This window comes from Amblyomma mixtum, chromosome 9 (genome assembly GCF_055824585.1).
Source record: "Amblyomma mixtum isolate Tamu chromosome 9, ASM5582458v1, whole genome shotgun sequence".
Lineage (NCBI taxonomy): Eukaryota > Metazoa > Arthropoda > Arachnida > Ixodida > Ixodidae > Amblyomma > Amblyomma mixtum.
This window is the reverse complement of record NC_143020.1, coordinates 68,599,773-68,609,243: the sequence shown is the minus strand read 5'-3', so window position 1 is coordinate 68,609,243 and position 9,471 is coordinate 68,599,773.

The following is a 9,471-nucleotide window of genomic DNA, read 5'->3' as shown; positions in this document are numbered from 1 at the left end:
TTGCTATAGAAATTGGCCTCAAAGGTGTATTAATGCAAGAGGAAAAACGGGATGGTTTTCTCTCGAAAAGCAGACGTTTTCTCTCGAAAAGCAGACGTTTTCTGCAGATAGAATATATTAGCCTCCTCTTCATCTAGAGAGAGGTGAAAGAAAAACACTACTGCGACGCAGTATTATACGTCGCCCTTTAGCTGTCGCGTTGGGCTCCGGGTTTAGACTGCAGCTGCAAGACGAGATCTGAAGCGCTCCCATGACATTGATGAGCCATAATCGACATCCATACTGAGTAGTGAGGGGCTGTGTTGGCCAGATCTGTATTAACTAAGTCAACAGAAAAAACAAACTCAGCTGCGGGTGGCTTAGTGGTTCCGGTGCTCGGCTCGTGACCTGAAAACGCGGGTTTGATCCTGGCCACGGCGGTGGGATTTCGATGGAGGCGAAATCTTAGTGGCCCTTGTACTGTGCGATGTCTGTGTGCACGTTAAAAAACACCAGGTGATCGAAATTTTCGGAGCCCTTCACTACGGCGTCCCTCATAGCCTGAGTCGCTTTAGGACATTAAACTCCATGAACCTAAACCTAAAAGAAAACAGTCTGCGGGACGATAGAGTTAATACAGACAGCAAATGCGACTATTCCGAAAACAAGTTTGATTCACCATCTATGATTAGTTTGATGTCTTTGCTCTAATGAATGCTTTTCCTATAGGCTAAGGCTTCACACACACGACCAAGTTGACCCTGAGGGTGAAGGTTGGCGGCAGTGCGCCGATGTTGGGGATAGGTGGGTGGCATCCCCATGACTAGGAGATTGGAGTGGGGTGATGAGGGAACTGTTGGGTGGTGTTTTTTTTAGGCCAGCTGGTTTTTCCATTCGATCTCTGCATCAGATTTCGCTGTCGCTTTTTCTATCCATTGCTGCGTGGGATTCTAGTAGATCTAGAACTTCTGGTTTGGTTTGGTTTATGGGGTTTAACGTCGCAAAGCGACTAAGGCTATGAGGGACGCCGTAGTGGAGGGCTCCGGAAATTTTGACCACCTGGGGTTCTTTAACGTGCACCGACATCTGCAGGGCCGGATTAGGTGGCATGGTGATAGGTGACGCTTCTGTACTGTGGAGTTCTTTTGATTGCTGATGGATGGTGTTGGGGGCGCTAGAGTGGCTGGGGACGGAGGATCTGCACTATAGGTGAGAAGAGGTGAGAAGAGTAAAAAGTTAGTTCACTATAGGGGAGCTTACTCTCTTTGCACTCCCACATAGGCGTATTCGTGGTTAGAGCGTAGGGCGGCGGTGGGAAGACGGTAGCCCCCCAGCTAGGGTGTCGGTATGACATGGCAGGTGGGTGGTACTTCTGAAGGGTAAAGGTGGAGGCTCTTTGATAAGGCTTAACACTTTACTTCAACAAAAGTCAAATCTCCAGGGGGGAGGGGGGGGTGAAGGGTGACGCCAGCATTGCTTTCATGGAATGAAAAAGGTGACTGCGAGATACGCGAAATGCTTTGCACTAACAACTTAAGAATGCCTTTTAGTACATTCTCTATCTTTACGGACGGGTCCAGCATGTTACCAGACGAACACTTTAAGTCGGCTTCAGTTCACCTTCTTTTAAAGCAAGAACTTCATCTGCGACACGTCCCCCGTTGTCGACAAGTACCTCCAATCCAACGGATTAAGCTAGCCTCTCTGCATGTGCCTCTACCGCGCCAGTAGTGGTCTTCGGAAGGGCGCACTTTACTCGGCATCACTTGACTGCCGCTTATGCGCCATCCGAATCTTTCGCTTCGTCTAAACTTGGTCATTATTGTGTTAGTCTGTGTCGCAAGAGGCCTCCAAATGCTTAGAAACGCGTTTCAGGGACTGTCCGGGCTACCCTTAGAGTCTACCATGCGGTCTTTGAGCGAAAAAAAAACATTTGATCGAGGAATGGCATACGACCTGGCCTTTTCGCGTAGGGCACGAGCTTTTCTGTGGCGCGAAATGCCGGATGGCATTTGAGAAAAAACATTTCCTGTGACTTCCCAGGTTGCCTTCGCTCGTGTTCAGCTAGTTATAGTTCGAGATTTGATCGCCCCACTAATGCCGTGTTTAAACAAATGATAAGTTTCGCTTTCCCATTGGTTTTCCGCTTTGTTTGGCTTTCCAGAAGAAAGACGGCCTTAATAAATTGTACATCAAGGCAGTGCATGGTTATTTGTATAACTTTTATCGCTTCTTGTAAGTACACTGGCTGTTAGTGTAAAATGATATGCTCATGTGAAGTATAACAGGTTAGTTTTATATCTATGCATCACCCCCCCAAACACACACATGCGCACGCGGAAACGGCCATGACAGCTACACAAATTGAATCACAGCTCGGTTATTTGACTCAGTGAAGTGGAGCCTGTATCACACTCGAGTGTCAACATGCATCGTACAGTCAACCCGTGCGCGAATACCTTCGATACTTGAGAAGTAATCAGCAGTTAGACAGCAGGCGAAGGCATCGGGGGTATCTCCCAACATCGTGCTCCTCTTTTACGTGGACATTTATGCGCTGAATACAAAAAAGTATAGGTCTGCAGGATTTGCGTCAAATCCGTGCTTTTCCATTCACATTAGAAGAGGACGACCCTGTGGATTTATTACATTTGTTGCAGATTTTCACACTAGAAGACCTCTCGTGGCGCCTCCATACGGTCGACCTGTACTATTATTTGCGTTGCCTTATTCGTGATGTGGACTGGCGGCATCCACTACTTCCGAGTTCTCGTTCTCTACGCGTCCTAATATGTACTAGTAAACCTTCTCTGACTTCATCTAACGTTTTTTTTTTCTGAGACATATTTCCTGCAAACGCTACCCGGAATACACCCTTGAAGTTCACTCTGAACGCGTCGCCTGTCCATAAGGCGACGCACCACCGGCGTGGCCTACAAGCTGTGTTTGGCCTACTGACAACGCGGGTAAAGACAATGGCTTCCACCCCCGGCAGCCTGAGAAGTAAGCATTCCGGATGCGCCCCGCAGTTCACCCTTCATGAAACTCAATCACTCCATCCTTCCACGACGAAACGTTGGAGGACATGTAAGTATGGGTGGCCAATTATGACCGCGCAGCTGCCTTCCACCAGCGGAACTATGAGCGGAAGCTGAAGGAATTGTACTCTCTGCTAGAGGAGAATCAGAAGGCTTCCTTGCCCTACTAAAAATCTTTTCGCCGAGAGTTACTAGCGACCTTCTGTACCAGCGTATAAAAGGAAAATACTTAAATCGCCCTTCACTGAAGGTTGCAGCAGTCGAACGAGAAGATCGCTAAGTTCATCAAAGACATGGCGCGACTCTTAACTCGGGTCGACCCTGGTGTAGCACGAGGCCGCGACGGTATGTCAGATACGTGAGGTGTAGAGTTCTAGTTTAAATTATGAACAATCAAAAACTCGCCTAAGTCATACAATAAAAATGAACAAATATAAAAGCATTGACGTTACGGCACCACCACGGGTGCCTTGTTCACAACTGGATGGAAACGAGATGGACTGCTGGTTATGTAGAAAAAACGTTCCGTATCATGTGGATGTATATCTCCGGTAGATTGCCTCGTGTCCTGTTAATCACTTGGCTTGTCATTTGGCGAGCAAGTTTGTTTGTTGATATGCTGAATTTCCCTCGTCAGACGGGCTTCCGTCGAACCCTCGACTATATTAGGTACTAGTTGTTCGCCGGACTTGTACGTCACCCTCTAAGAACTGTGGCTGACTTTCTCAGTGAGCAAATGCAAGGCCACGGCCACAGATGTGGAACTTCTCACATATGACGCACCGGCTGTACGGGGCGTTTTTCCTGTTTTGCTGGATGAAAGCCAAAGCGAAATAATTATCAACGTCACCCCTTGCTCTAAGCAATTTGCAGACGAAGCGTCTTACGAACAGGTGCGTCACGAAGGGGGGAGTTTTTTGCGGGTTGCTACCGCTTTGCATGTGAAATTACATGGATTTATTTGAAATTTTTCAAGACAATACCTCGGTCAGAGGTCCATTGCGGAAATTCTACCTGTAGGAGCACCTCTAAGGATTTAAATAAAAATGCTGTCTAAGTGTAACCGGCCAGGCAGAGGAATGAACGAGAACGCAAACGCTGGCGCTAGCGCACTGCAGATTTTAGTGCCCCGACGAAAAACGAAAGAAGACACAAAACTAATAAACGGAGCAAGTGGGGAACACTTCAAACGAGGAATACGCAACGTTAATTAAAATGCATGCTCTAGACCGAACGGCCACTCGAAAACCACAAAAAAAAAAGCAGGAGACACTTAAGCTCCGTCTTAAGTGTTTGAAGCAACAGCGTTAAAGCGTAAATTCCCGTTCATGCGAAATTGGTCTTCCTTTACTTATCATTAATAGATCGCTGGAAGTCCTCATACTACTCCTGGCGCAGTGGTGCAGCGGTTAAGGGATGCTGCGCTGCCCTGCCATGGCAGGTGCTGCGCGACCCAGGTTGCTCTTGCCGAAGACCTACTCTACTACCGACATGCATAAATGCAAGACCTACTGAACTACAGACCTGCACATATGGCAGGGTCCTATGGAGCAGCGTGCGCCAACTTTCGTTAGCTTTTTGGCCGTTGAGGGCGCTCGATTGACCTGTTCGTCTGCTATAATCATAATGAATGTTTGCCATTTTGTGCAGGATATTTAATACATTTGTTTTGTCTTCCTGTGCTATTTTAACATCAGCAATAAAAATATCCATAATAACAACTTTTTTCGCATTGAAAGACTATAAAAACGCCTTCCTTTTTGTCCGCTTTCTTTTCGTCAGACCACCGTGCCTAGCATAGATAAATAAATGATAATGATTACGTGGACAAACGACGAAACTGCCTTAATTGAAATAAAATGATGGAGGAGGCCATTTTCTAAACAGGTACAGGGTCCGTCAAAAGTTCCCAGGCCACATGGTCCGCTTTTCATCGGTATATCCTGGCACTTAAGATTCCGATAGAGCTATCGAGGTTCTCAGATGGTAGAACGATCCTTCTTCTATATTCTCTACAGATATTTTGAGCTTCGAGGGTATCTCAACAGCCCGACTATGCTGCTCAAAAGCAAACCCTGTGGCCTTGGAACTTTTGACGGACCCTGTACATGTTTGCGCCACGCCGCCCGTAATGTTTCCATCCTAGCGGCAAAAGGCATGAACTAGAACATGCGCGCTGGAGAAGGGTCATTTGTGCAGGTCTGTAGTTCAGGAGGTCTTGCACAAATGGCCCTGCTCCAGCGCGCATGTTGTAGTTCATGCCTTTTGCCGTTAGGATAGAAGCATTACGGGCTGCGCGGCGCTAATATATACTTGTTGAAAAAATGGCCTCCTCCATCATTTTATTTCAAACAAGGCAGTTTTATCGTTTGCCCACGTAATCATTATCATCCATTTATCTATGCTAGGCCGGTGGTGCCGACGAAAAGAAAGCTGACAAAAAAAGATATTTTTTATATTTTTACAAAGCGAAAAATGTCATTATTACAGCTATTTTCATTGCTGATGTTAAAATAGCAGAGAAAGACGAAACAAATGTATTGAATAGCGCGCACAAAACGGCAAACGATGGTGATGATCATAGCAGACGAACAGGTCAACCGAGCGTCCTCAACGGCCAAAAAAGTAACTAAAATTGGCCCATGCTGCTCCACAGAACCCCGCCATGAGCTCAGGTCTGTAGTTCAGTAGGTCTTGCTATTCCCGAGCAACCTCTCGCGACAAATTATTCACTTAACTGCCACCTGTCGTGGTGGGCAGCTTGCTCACAGTCCAGTGTTGCAGGGTGTGACGACGCCACAATTCCACGTGACCTATGCGGCCCATCCGGCTTCTAGGCTGCTTCTTTGGGGATCTTTCATCAAATTTTCCTGAGAGCGGTTGCGAGGCTTCAAAGGGTCGCTAACGCTGTCCACACCAACATCGGGCAATCACTGTCCCGTGAAATCCTGTCCCGTGAAAAGAACGCAGTGTCCAATACCCTAAGAATCTAAGTGGGATACATCAGCAATCATGCAACAAATATCGATTTAATCCTTTAATGCGAATCAGGGTGGCTCAGTGGACTAGTGATAGGGAAAAGGAGTAGGGAGAGGAAAGATCCCATGCCGTGTTCAACGCCGGAGGCACGCACAAGATGCATCAATGATAGAAGCGTGTCTTCAGCGTGACTGTAGCACCGGGGCACGATCCAGACTCGCAAGTAGCGAATATCCGGAGTGCGGTACACAACGCGGATTTGCCGCAGCCTAACATATTTCCACAAAAGGCAATAAGTTGTGAGGCTGGCGCTGGGACGCATGTAGACCAAGTCATCATGTTGTTGTTGTTGTTGCCTTGGTGGCATGACACCTACGCACGACGGGCCCACGACGGGGGTTTGGCAGGGGTTCAATGAGTAGAGCCCAAAGAATTTAAATTGGTGCTATGCTAATGGATTACCTTTTATTTCCAAACTAATGATTTAACTATGGTGCGTATTCCGAGGAATTAAAGATGAAATTATAGATTAAAAAGAAAGTATAAGAAAAAATGAATGGGAAAAAGAAACGGGCATAAAGATTAGAGAATCGAATACAAGAAAAATTCTGAATGATTTTGCAATGCGGAAATTTTGGGTACCATTAGCAAGGGAACCTGCCGGTAGCAATTATGTAATTGTGGAGGAAATCCCAAACTCTCTCTCTTAAGCTCAAACCAGCTCACACCAGCTTCCTTACTGAACGCGGTGATTTTGTGCAAGCACTTCTTGCCTTACTGTTTCCTTGATGTCGTTAATGCATTTACTGAGTTCGTGCCTGAGCACTTCTTGGCAGCGGTTTTCTCCGTGAACAACTTGGTTGAGTATCTCGCTGTTGGCGCCACTTTCGACGAGGAGCCGCTCAAGAAGCGCCTTCAATATTCAGGCGTGCCCTCCCAGGGTTTCTCTGAGAGATGTCAGGAGTGCCGTTCCGTCGTTGCAGCTGGTCACATCTTGCCAATACCTATTCTCATAAAGCTTTTCACTTCTTTACATAAATGCAGGTACGGCTTTCGCATATAAGGACGACAATAAACGTTAACTTTGAACAGCGAGATTTCAATTTACTTCAGCAGATTTCAACAACCTGTATGAGGGATACTGTTGGAATACTGTCTGGTGTGGGTGGTTGAAAAGCAACAGTGGATACTGCCTTTAGTTTCTGGTGCAAAAGTCGTGTCAGGCTCTCAGTGGTCAGCGGGGCCCACGGTGAAGTCCAGTCTTCGCAGGGCGACAACGCGATTGTATTCGGTAACCGCGTGAACTATGGAAAAGTTCGGCTGCCCTTCGCTTAATCGAACCGGCGGAATTGTTTGATGATTGTGTCAAACGTCCCACCTTCGGTGCGTACATGGGACTTGGCCGACTGCTCAAGAAGAGCTACGGCCCAGGAGATCCCTGGTCTAGCGCTCATCCGCCCATTACCTCCTTACCTCTTTCATCGTGACGGCAAGCCCTAGATCTTCTCTTCTGTGTTAATCCCTCCTGTCAGACCCATCGTCACGCTCTGCAGTTCGTCGTCAGTGCCATTCTTCTAGTTCACGCGAGCAGGATGATCACTCGGTGGCGCCGGGTAATGTGACGGACTAGAAGGCGACAAAGCGGGCAGTGGCACGGCACAGAGAGCACGCGCAAAGCCCGCCGCCATTAAAATCATGCCATCGCCATCTCTCACGTACTCCTATCCTTAACGCCACCAAATTCTCACCAAATTATTCCGAACTGATATGGGTGGCAGCCCATTTGTGGAATCTGGGGAACGAGGCAGCCCACAATAAAGCCCGAGGTTTTGTCGGCCGGGCAGGGGATGAGACTGGCTCCCTCGATTTCACGACGGACTCCATAATCACATATCATGATCGAACCAGTAATTTTAAACTAGTCCAAAGAACTTTCCCTCTTCCGGACAAAAGCCTCACTAAAGAACAAGAGGTTACGTGGTGTCGTCTACTGACGAGATCGATACCAGTCCCATCACTCCTTGGGCACATTTAACCTGATCTATACAACCCGAACTGTAAACACACTGCAGCCAAATAGAAAACTACGATCATCTCATATGGGTTTGCAAAATAGAGCCACCTCCGGGTTATCTAGTTACTGCTCCTTCTCTCGAGCGGTGAGAAACCGTGCTGGGTAGCTTTGATCTCAGAACGCAAGTTCTGGTGGTGGAGTGGGCTGACAAAGTCGTCGACGGCTATGTACTCTCGACCACTTAACGCCACATCTTAGCACCAAGCTCTTTCCGACGAATAAAATGTTTTACAATTAATGCAATCCTGGTTTCAGCGGCTTGCCGTCACGTAATCATATGAAGGACACCTGAGGGAACTAGACGATAAGAGGAGGGCAGCAAAGGTATTAAAATACTTCTACAGAAACAGTGCTGACTCAGAGTGGCGGCAAAACACTATTAAACTAACCAGTAAGTATGCTAGGAACAAGCTGGATAAAATAAAGGGCTCTAAGCGACAGGTAAAAAACGCAGTAAGGTGAAACTTAAGTTAATGTAAAGAAGCAAAGTGTAGAACTATATAGGAACAGGAAAATGCAAATAACCAAGGAATCTTTCTATGCCCACTCAAGAGGCAGTGTCCTACTCTGTGAAGCGAGATCCAGGGGTTTCCCGCGAAGTATCCAGGGGTTTGCCAGAAGTGTCTAGAGTATAATTTTAATGCACATAAATTCCAGCTAAACAGTAACCATACACAGCTAACATAAAGCAATACCGGCCGTATCTTCCACATCGTATACTACACTTGGGCTCATTCATAACCGTATGTGACATATCCAACCGAAAAATTTACACCTTGAGCTGCCGCTCGAGATCCATATTTTGCCGAGTGTTGGCATTTTCTTAGGGCATGAGATCAAAAGCATTACATTACCTAAGCCCTGAACATGAGCGCCGTATATCAAAGCACGCCAACGTTGTCTGGATACCGTTGACGCATTCCTAGAAGCGTCCGCTCCCCTGAGCATGGCACGCAGGACTACGGTTCTCTTCGGAAATTGCATGATCAAAACACCGTCCCTTAATTCAGTACAGAAAAAATAAAATGTTGGTACGTCATGCTGGTGGAGCAGTGGAAGCTCTGAGCGGCCATCATGAAGTTCAGAATATCCAAATAGCTGCAGCGGCGTTGAGATTATAAAGAAAAAAACAAAACGGGAGAGCGCACTGCGCACAGCGCCTGACCCAAATGACAATACATTCTGGTGAATGCGTGGGAGGAGGCGGCCAAACGCAATACCTCCAGAGTGTAGCAGAGTGGTTTGTTGGGCGAGTTGGTTTGCCATATTGAAATATACCTGCGCTTAAAAGACACGGACTGAAAGATAGAGACACACACACATAGCGCTCCATTTGCATTGATAATATTTGGCAGGAAACGTCAAAACTCCACAGTGTCATTGTGGTCGTACCATATTGGC